The sequence below is a fragment of the Salvelinus sp. IW2-2015 genome, linkage group LG18 (genome assembly GCF_002910315.2).
Source record: "Salvelinus sp. IW2-2015 linkage group LG18, ASM291031v2, whole genome shotgun sequence".
Taxonomy (NCBI): Eukaryota; Metazoa; Chordata; class Actinopteri; order Salmoniformes; family Salmonidae; genus Salvelinus; species Salvelinus sp. IW2-2015.
The window spans coordinates 36,666,589-36,675,979 of NC_036858.1; positions in this window are offsets into that span (position 1 = coordinate 36,666,589).

Here is a 9,391-nt window from a genome sequence, read left to right on the forward strand (position 1 = left end):
TATACGCTAAGGGTATTTACAGTGTTCAAGTAGTGGTATCCGGTAAAGATATTTACAAAGCCAAACTGGACGAATTGACTTACTGGTGATAAAATTTAAATAAAAACTTGGGCCTCAAGCAGCTTTACCCTGCACTACCTAGGTGCCTCCCCAGTTGATTTTTCAAAACAGAACTGAATTTCCACCTAAACTGGGCCACACACATCACACAAAACTGGCTAATACACACACATGTAATTATGTAAAAGAACCACATGACATAATATTCAAACATTCAAATATACTAACATTTCATAGRGATCAATCTACGAGACTTTGATCTATGAAACACTGGTCCATAGAGGGAATCAAAGTATCTTTGGATTCAGACTTGATTCAGGCTTCTTCTCCATTTTCTGAACCCACCCACTCAGGAGGGTCCTAGAGCCAAATAGGAGTTACACAAATAATTTTGGATAATTTCTTCTCAGCCAGCAGATAAGCTCCCGTCTAACCAACCTCCCCCATCCATACTTTTGAACACTGGGCTATGTGATATATGCGATAGCTGTTTAATGACATTGTGGAGATTGTCTACTTTGTAACACTTCCACTTTTATGTTTGTGGGTCATTGAGATTCATAACACATGTATTTATCTAAGGTGGCGCTAACAAAATCAGGTAATTAGCTAGCTAACACTTGTTGACAGCTAACATTACTGGCAAACATTAGCTGCTGCAGGCCAAAACAAATCTCTGTCAACGTAACTAGCTAAGCTTACCTTCACTGACTCGCGTTCATTCCTTGACACTGAAGTTGTCGGTGATGGTCGGTCAGTAACCCCCACACGGTAACCCTCGAAGTTGAAGATGGAGGGGCAAGCGGAGGGCTTCAATGTTTGACTTCCTTCCATTCAGAAACTCCCGCTTGCGACATCAAAAGTGCCCAAAATAAACGTTATTCAAGATCAAAATATTCAAAATAGAGATGTTTCTATGTTACATGCACATGTTTAGTATTAGTGGATTGAATTCATGTCGTTGCTTGTGTTTCCATTCCCCTTTAATGGAAACTCTACATGCATCAGGATAATAAAGAGGCTTTCACTTGTCCTGTGCTACCAATGGCCATCAAGGACAGGAGACAAGGAAAGCGAGGTAGTTTACTACTGAGACCCAGGACAAGCGTTGGTTTACAGTTCATTGAAGAAGTACATTTCCCTTTCCAATAGGGGGCACCAAAACACCATACCTCTCTATGGGCAGGTAAGTACAGACTCTTTAGTGGCATCATATATGCAACTACCAAGGACATTTGGTCTTTTAGTTCTTCATCCAAGTTCTCTTCCTCTCTTTCTGTTAATCCTATCTTCCATAGGGCCAGATCCTGAATTGCCCAGTGTGTGTGTGTGTGTGTGTGTGTGTGTGTGTGTGTGTGTGTGTGTGTGTGTGTGTGTGTGTGTGTGTGTGTGTGTGTGTGTGTGTGTGTGTGTGTGTGTGTGTGTGTGTGTGTGTGTGTGTGTGTGTGTGTGTGTGGGTATGTGTGTGTGTGTGTGGACATGTGTGTGTGTGTGTGTGGACGTGTGTGTGGACGTCTTTAACTATACTTATGGGGACCAAAAATTCCCACAAGAATAGTAAACTAACAGAAATTTGACCAACTGGGGACATTTTGTTGGTCCCCACAAGGTCAAATGCTTTTTATAGGGGGTTTAGGGTTAAGGTTAGAATTAGTGTTAGGGTTAGAATTAGGTTTAGGGTTAGCAGCTAGGGTAGTGAGCTAGGGTTAGGGTTAAGGTAAWGTTTTTGGGTTAGGGTAAGGGTATGGGTTAAGTTTAAGGGTTAGGGAAAACAGGATTTTGAATGGGACTGAATTGTGTGTCCCCACAAGGTTAGTTGTACAAGACGGTGTGTGTGTATGTGACACATTGCTCTGTTGTGTCCAATTTAAACATCAGAGAGAAGAACTACAATGAACTACTTCCCTGTCATATAAAATCAATCACAAGTGTCCACACACACACAGAAACATGCACACAGACACAGACAGACAGACAGACACTCACACACAAGGACGGGTAAGGGTGCTAGTATAAAGGATCTGTCAGTGTGAGAGGGGACTGTGAGCAGGCGATGGCTTCAGAGTGTCTCTGGTAATGGGCTAAAAGGACTAGGGACATCAAAACGAGGCCTGGTGAAGGAGCTCAATTCAACTTGTCAGCATGACTATTCATTGGGCGGGAGAGGCGGCGCGCTTTAATTTCTCCATCTCGTCCCTTTGAGTGACTGTGTGTGTGTGTGTGTGTATATGTGTGTGTATATGTGTGTGTATGTGTGCATGCCTTTGTTTGTATGTGTGAAAATGTGTCTGTGTGTGAATTCATCAACATCAATGAGAGAGAGAGAGAGAGAAAGACAGAAACTCACCCCCTCCACTTCCATCTCTCTATCTATCACCATCTTTCACCATCCTCTCTCCCTCCCTCTCGTTGACACAGTGGCAGAGAGGAGTGTGGGTTTAATCATGGGGAGAGGATCTTCATATTCAGAGACTCGTAAATCTTCTATAAACTGTTCACTGCCGAGTCACTCCTTTAACCACTGACCCCTCACTCACCTGGAGAGGGGTCTCCCTCCCTGCAGACAAGGGCACCATAATAMCCTTCCCCTCACCTCACTTCCTCACTCTCTCCTCCTCTCTGGCTACCCATCACTTTTTCTCTACAACATTTCTCCCTTTAATTCTCTCACACCTCTCCAATATCATCTCTGTCTTTTATTTGTTTTACTTTTTACCCCTTTTTCTCCCCAATTGGTAGTTACAGTCTTGTCCCATCTCTGCAACTCCCATACGGACTCGGGGAGGCGAAGGTCGAGAGCCATGCGTCCTCTGAAACACGACCCTGCCAAGCCACACTGCTTCTTGACACACTGCTCGCTTAACCCGGAAGCTAGCCGCACCAATGTGTCAGAGGAAACACCATCCAACTGGTGACCGTGTCAGCGTGCATGCGCCCGGCCCGCCACAGGAGTCGCTAGAGTGCGATGYGACAAACKCTCCCCTWACCCGGACGATGCTGGGCCAATTGTGTACKACCTCATGGGTCTCCCTGTAACTGCCGACTGTGACAAAGCCAGGGATCGAACCCGYATCTGTAGTGACGCCTCTAGCACTGTGCCTTAGACCGCTGCACCACTCYGGAGGCCCCTCTCTCCCATTCTGCCTCTCAATCAGTCTATTCCTTGTTGGGTTCTCTTATTTCCTTATTTCCTATGTTCCCACATAATCCTAACTACACTGCCCATAGTGGTATATTCAGTGCAATGCATATTTGATGGTTGTTATACAGGGGCTGTTTAAACTAGGGGGTCTCTAGTTAACAGTTAAGGAAACAGTTAATAATGATAAAGTCAAATAAGTGAATACTCCAGACTTATTCATACAGTAGGAGGAGAGAAAGATTGAGAGAGGGGAGATGTTAAAAGAAGAGAGAGAGAGTTGTATGAGAGCTGAGGTGTTGGAGTGGCTCCTGATCGTCATTAATAGCCGAGGTGCATTATACTGTAGATTCTGGTCATAAATAGTGTTTCGGGAAGTGAGGCAGGCGCTTTAACAGCCCTCTCTGGCGACATGTCAACGTTTAACGACAGTCACAACCCTGGGTGAAAGCACTGCTCCTATCCATAATTAACACACACACACACACACACAAAGCTTCGCTAGCACGGCCAGTGTAGCAGACACTACCCTCTAGCTACGGATCCCTCAGGGCTTGAAACGAGGGAGGGTTCCTTTCTTTCTCTCTCTCCATCACAGTTCACATCTGGATGTGTCATCCTGCCCTGTCAGCCCTCACATCAGGACAGGTGACAAAGATCTCTCTCTCTCTCTCTCTCTCTCTCTCTCCTCTCTCTCTCTCTCTCTCTCTCTCTCTCTCTCTCTCTCTCTCTCTCTGCTCTCTCTCCTCTTCGTCTCCTCTCTCTCTCTCTCCTCTCGCTCTCCCTCTCCTCTCTCTCGTCTCTCCTTCTCTCTCTCTCTCTCTCCTCTCTCTCTCTCTTCTCTCTCTCTTCTCCCTCTTCCCCTCCTCTCTCTCTCCTCTCTCTCCTCTCTCTCCTCTCCTCTCTCTCTCTTCTCTCTCTCTCTCTCTCTTCTCTCTCTCTCTCTCTCTTCTCTCTCTTCTCTCTCTCTCCTCTCTCCTCTCTCTCTCTCTCTCCCCAATTAGCTAAACGGAGCGCAAGGAGCCAGACACGAGCAAAGGATTGATGGAGGGGAGCAACTTCTCCCAGCAGGCAGTGCTTACTCATGAGTTTCCATATTTTCTTTCCCTTTATCCAGGAGAGCGTTACAGAGGTGAAAGAAGACAGAGAGGGAGAGAAGGAGAGAGGTGGCAACCTTGAGAGGAGAGTAAAAGTTTGATTGCGCAAGAATTTCAAAAAGGATTACAAATGTCAATACACATGTTAGGAGACATCTAGTCCAACTTGTAAGTCGCTCTGGAAAGAGCGTCTGCTAAATGACTTAAATGTAAATGTAAATGTAGTCATGTCTGCCATAACATGACACGGACTGCCAGTTCCCCCACCAGCCGAAATGTTCAGGGTAGTAGAAGATGTCCTCACAATTGACCTTTGTTGTTTGTGTACTGTGTGTTTAGTTTCAGTGGTGATAGTGTATTTACAGTTTTTTACAATCACTTTGGCACTAATTTCAGAACCTTGTCGTCATTTTTCAAAACTCTAGACACAAAACTCAAAACAGTCATCACTTGTAACACAGGCTGTCCAATGTTCAAAACATTGCATTGTGCATTCATATCTTTAAAGAAACCTTGCCCTTGCAGAATCATTGTTTCAAATAACTAGTTTATCATGAAATACCAAAGGAACATTAATTTAGATCACCCACACACAAGATACCGATAGATTCACTGTGTAGTTGTTCGTACAATCATTAAATATTGTAGTACAGAATATGTGACACATGTTTCATTACGCTACTACACGTAAATACATCACTGTAAAAGGACGAGTAGAGAGAATACTATAGAAGCAGTGGAATCATTTATTGATGAAATACAATAAAATCACAACATAGGTTTCTTTGAATCAAAGCAAAATAATTAGCTACAAAAAACTACAAAAACTACAGTAAAACGTCAACTGCAGTGTTCCTCACCTGGCTTACTGTAAAAAGCAAAACAAAGGTTTGGTTACTGTACTTCTATATTTCCCTCAACCCTGTCTTGTGAATTTGGCCATAGGTTCTCATCCACATCACAATGGATGTTTTCATTAGCCAAACATCTTGGGAAGAATCTTCGGGCATGGCGAATCCAGGCCTGACACTGGTCTGCCGTGATGTCATTGCACGCGTCATCCATGGCCTGGAGAAGGGTGGCTTGTTCGTGAGGGCGCCAATCATATACCTTCCACCTCCATGTGGAGAAAAATTCCTCAATCGGGTTAAGAAAAGGAGAGTATGGGGGTAAGTACAGGGTGGTAAATTGTGGTTGGGCCTGAAACCATGCTTGCACCATTTGAGCATGGTGGAACCTGACATTATCCCACACAATGACATAGGTCATGCCATCAGCTCTACAGACCTGATTTAGCTCATCAAGGAAGGTTACATTCGGACAGCGAATGATGTGGCTGCCTGCAACTCAATATATAGAGTATATAGATGTTGTTCGACCAAACATTAGAACAGGCAAGATGAGTAATCTAAGCAACTTTGATCGCGGTATGATTGGTGATGCCACACATGGTGATTCCAGCATCTCAGAAACAGCTGCCCTCCTGGGATTTTTCCGCACTACAGTCTCTAGAGTTTACAGAGAATGGTGCGATAAACAAAACACATTCAGTGAGCGGCAGTTCTGTGGGCAAAAACACCTTGTTGATTAGAGAGGTCAGAGGAGAATGTCCAGACTCATTCAAGCTAACAGAAAGGCCACAAATGCTCAAATAACAGCCGTTTAAAACAGTGGTGTGCAGAAGGGCATCTCTTAACGTACAACACCATGAATAATTCAGGCTGTTGTGGAGGCAAAAGGGGGTCCTACTCAGTACTAGATAGGTGTACCTAATAAAATGGCCGGTGAGTGTACAGTAATGTCAGATTTGAAAACATGGTCTGGAAAAGTGGTACATGGGACCATAGAAACAGTGTCTAATAAAGAATGATGATGAAATATTACAGCCATAGATAATGTAGTCCAATTGGTTCGGTACATGGGATCATAGAAACAGTGTCTAATAAAGAATGATGATGAAATATTACAGCCATAGATAATGTAGTCCAATTGGTTCATGTTCTACGGTAATCGGTGTCAATGGATCTCGTTATCCTGAAACTTTCATGATCTAAACATGGAATATTGTTTGTCAGTTTCCATAAAACTATGCATTAAGAGTAATGCAACAGTTACGAATCATTTTGAGCCGTTGTATCAATTGATAGTTAGATCATTGTAATGGAATGAATAGACAGTCATTTCAGATGTAAATGTGTGAATTTCATTTTCAAATGGTAATACTTTGATGTTAAGTTGGGTCATTTTGAACAGGTGATTTTAGTTCAATGAACAAATGATCTTATCTTTGTGTATTGTATCCAAGCAATTGGAAAAAGTGTTAGAGTTTTGAAAAATGTGCATTTTGATCATTGGTTGTGAGTTTTGTGTCTCAAGTTTTGAAAAATGACATCAAGGTTCGGAAATTAGTGCCAAAGTAATTGTAAAAAACTGTAATTTGTCTTGCAACCACATGGGAAAGAAACTGACAGAATGCACCTTTAAATCTAAGTGTAATTACCTTTACTTAGCGAGGACACTGTGTGGATGCGTTGACTGGCCCATGGTTGGTGTCGAGACCCTGACATTTACGCTGACATTTGGGAGGAATCTATAAATGTCCACCGTCAGGAAAGGTGACGTCCTATCCTGTCACTGAAGGCAGGGTCGTGAACCTTGACCCTGAGGGCATAAGTGATCTAGAACGGAAGTGTGTGTGGCAGCAATGTCGAACGATGTGTGTGTGTGTGTATTACAGTCAGGTCACCTTGGTGTTCTGGTAGAAGTGGGTCAGGATCAGAATACCTCTCTTCCCATCTGTGCCACTGGAATACCATCCAACCTCCTCAACTGCAGAGGAAACCAGAGAGAGAGAGGAGAGGAGGAGAGGAGAGGAGAGAGAGGAGAGGAGAGGAGAGGAAGAGGAGAGGAGAGGAAGAGGAGAGGAGAGGAGAGGAGAGGAGAGGAGAGGAGAGGAGAGGAGAGGAGAGAGAGGAGAGGAGAGGAGAGGAGAGGAGAGGAGGAGAGAGAGGAGAAAAAAAAGGTGGATGGAAGATAGACGGTCAAAGGGGTAAAGGAGAGTAGGATGTTAGGAAGTCAAGATCATGGCCGGAAAGAAAAGCAGCCTTGGTCCCTGAGGAGCAGCTGCCTGTGTCTATAAGTCAGTGTGTATCTGGTGACTTTAGACCCATCAGCTGTCTGAACGTAATGATAAAAGCTGTGTGCTCTCAACTGTAATGGATTACCTGGCCAGGCTGTCCTCCCAACCCGGCCCTGTTTGACTAGACCCTGTACACACACACACACACACACACACACACACACACACCACACACACACACACACACACACACACACACACACACACACACACACACACACACACACACACACTAACACACACACACACGAATGTGAGTAGATAGTGAGAGGCTGCCAAAAGCCTCCAGGACCTCTGGAAGGGCAGATTAATATCCACACTGACTGATGGTAAAAATGTCAAGGAACGACGTATACACACATACAAACACACACACACACTGTCTGAACCGCCAGTGGGCCAGCGGGGCTAGAGAGCAACCTTCTGCCAAGTGACACACACATGTAGCTGACCGACTGCCAACACACACACGCACACGCACACTCACACACCTGCAGCCAGCACACACACAACTTTACCCCTCAACAATGCAATCTGACCCCCCCTAAGGCAGTGCATGATGATTGCAGTCATTTTCCCCTGTCACCCCACAACTGGTCACACTATCAGTCACATTGTATGATGTGTTGGCTATGGCTGAATTCATCACGTCTGCTGATACTATTATAATCCTATACTATCATTATCTATGAAGTAACACCATTGAAACAGACATGCACATTTGCCTGTCTAACATGGTGTTACAGTCTTTTTAAATAGGGTTGAGGAATACAACAATTTGACCAAAAGTCTGCATTGCTGCCCACTAATGGCGAAAGTGAATAAAGATGGCGGAATTCAGATATGACGTCATTGTTTTAGCACTACCCACAGAGTTCTTAAACTCTGCCTTGCGATATGGTTCAATGTGCCAATAAATCAACACAATCTACTTCAAATGGTTGGCGTCTTCAAGCTAAAAGTGGGATCATGTATATTCTGTGACCCAAAAAATTGTAATGGAGAGCAATGTACAATACGGAGGAATTTGTGGTAAGTGCATGGGTTCCACCATCTTTATGCACCTTCAAGTACCTGCCCCGCTCAGTCCAGTGGGCTGTGAACTCCACCCCTGGTTCGACAACCCACCCACTTCCCCCAACCATACCACCCAATCCCTTCCCCCCTACCGGCCCATCCCCCAGCATTTCCCCTTATTTACCAGAGGAATGCGGCGGCGTGACAGTTTAGGCCTGATGGATGGCTGTGCCAGCGGAGGGGAGATAAACAGGCAGCTGATGGATCTGCTGCCGGCCCGGTGAAGACATCACACCGCACGCTTCAGCCTGTCGCCAGAGAGCTCCGAGCCACGGGTGTCCGGAGGGCGGCCATTTTGTGTCCATGTGTGCCAGCGCTGGGTCCTAATCGCTCCCTGCATCTCTAGTTGAAAAGGCCCCAACTAATGAACCAGTTTCACAAGCCCAGAGAAGCTGATTATGATTGGAGAGGTCCTACTGAGCTGGTACTGGTCCAAGTGCCCCTCTCATATGCTCTCTCTCAACCCTCCCTTCCCGTTATATGCCCAAATAAAAATATTTGGTTTTGTAGTTGCCTGTAATTGTCAGTAGAGAGCACTGTTAGCCTGCTCTTGAGGTCTGGCTGAAGTGGATGTGTTCAAAGATCAGTGAGGAGTACTGCGAGCGGTAGTACTTACATGTTGTTATAGAGTCAGAGAAAGATACAGAGGGAAGGATATATCTTAAATTCGTCTCCATAAAATGTGCGGTTGTCTTCTCTCGTCTTGGGCTTGAATTAAGCTAATTCATTTTTTAGATGAATTTCACTGCAAGTATCTTGAGCAATTCAGGTGTTTTATTTGGATCGAGTGCTGTTTTGGCAGATAAAAAATGTAACCCTAAGAATGGCAAATGAATCATTGGGTCCTCATTCAAAATAACACTTTCCCAAGTAATACAT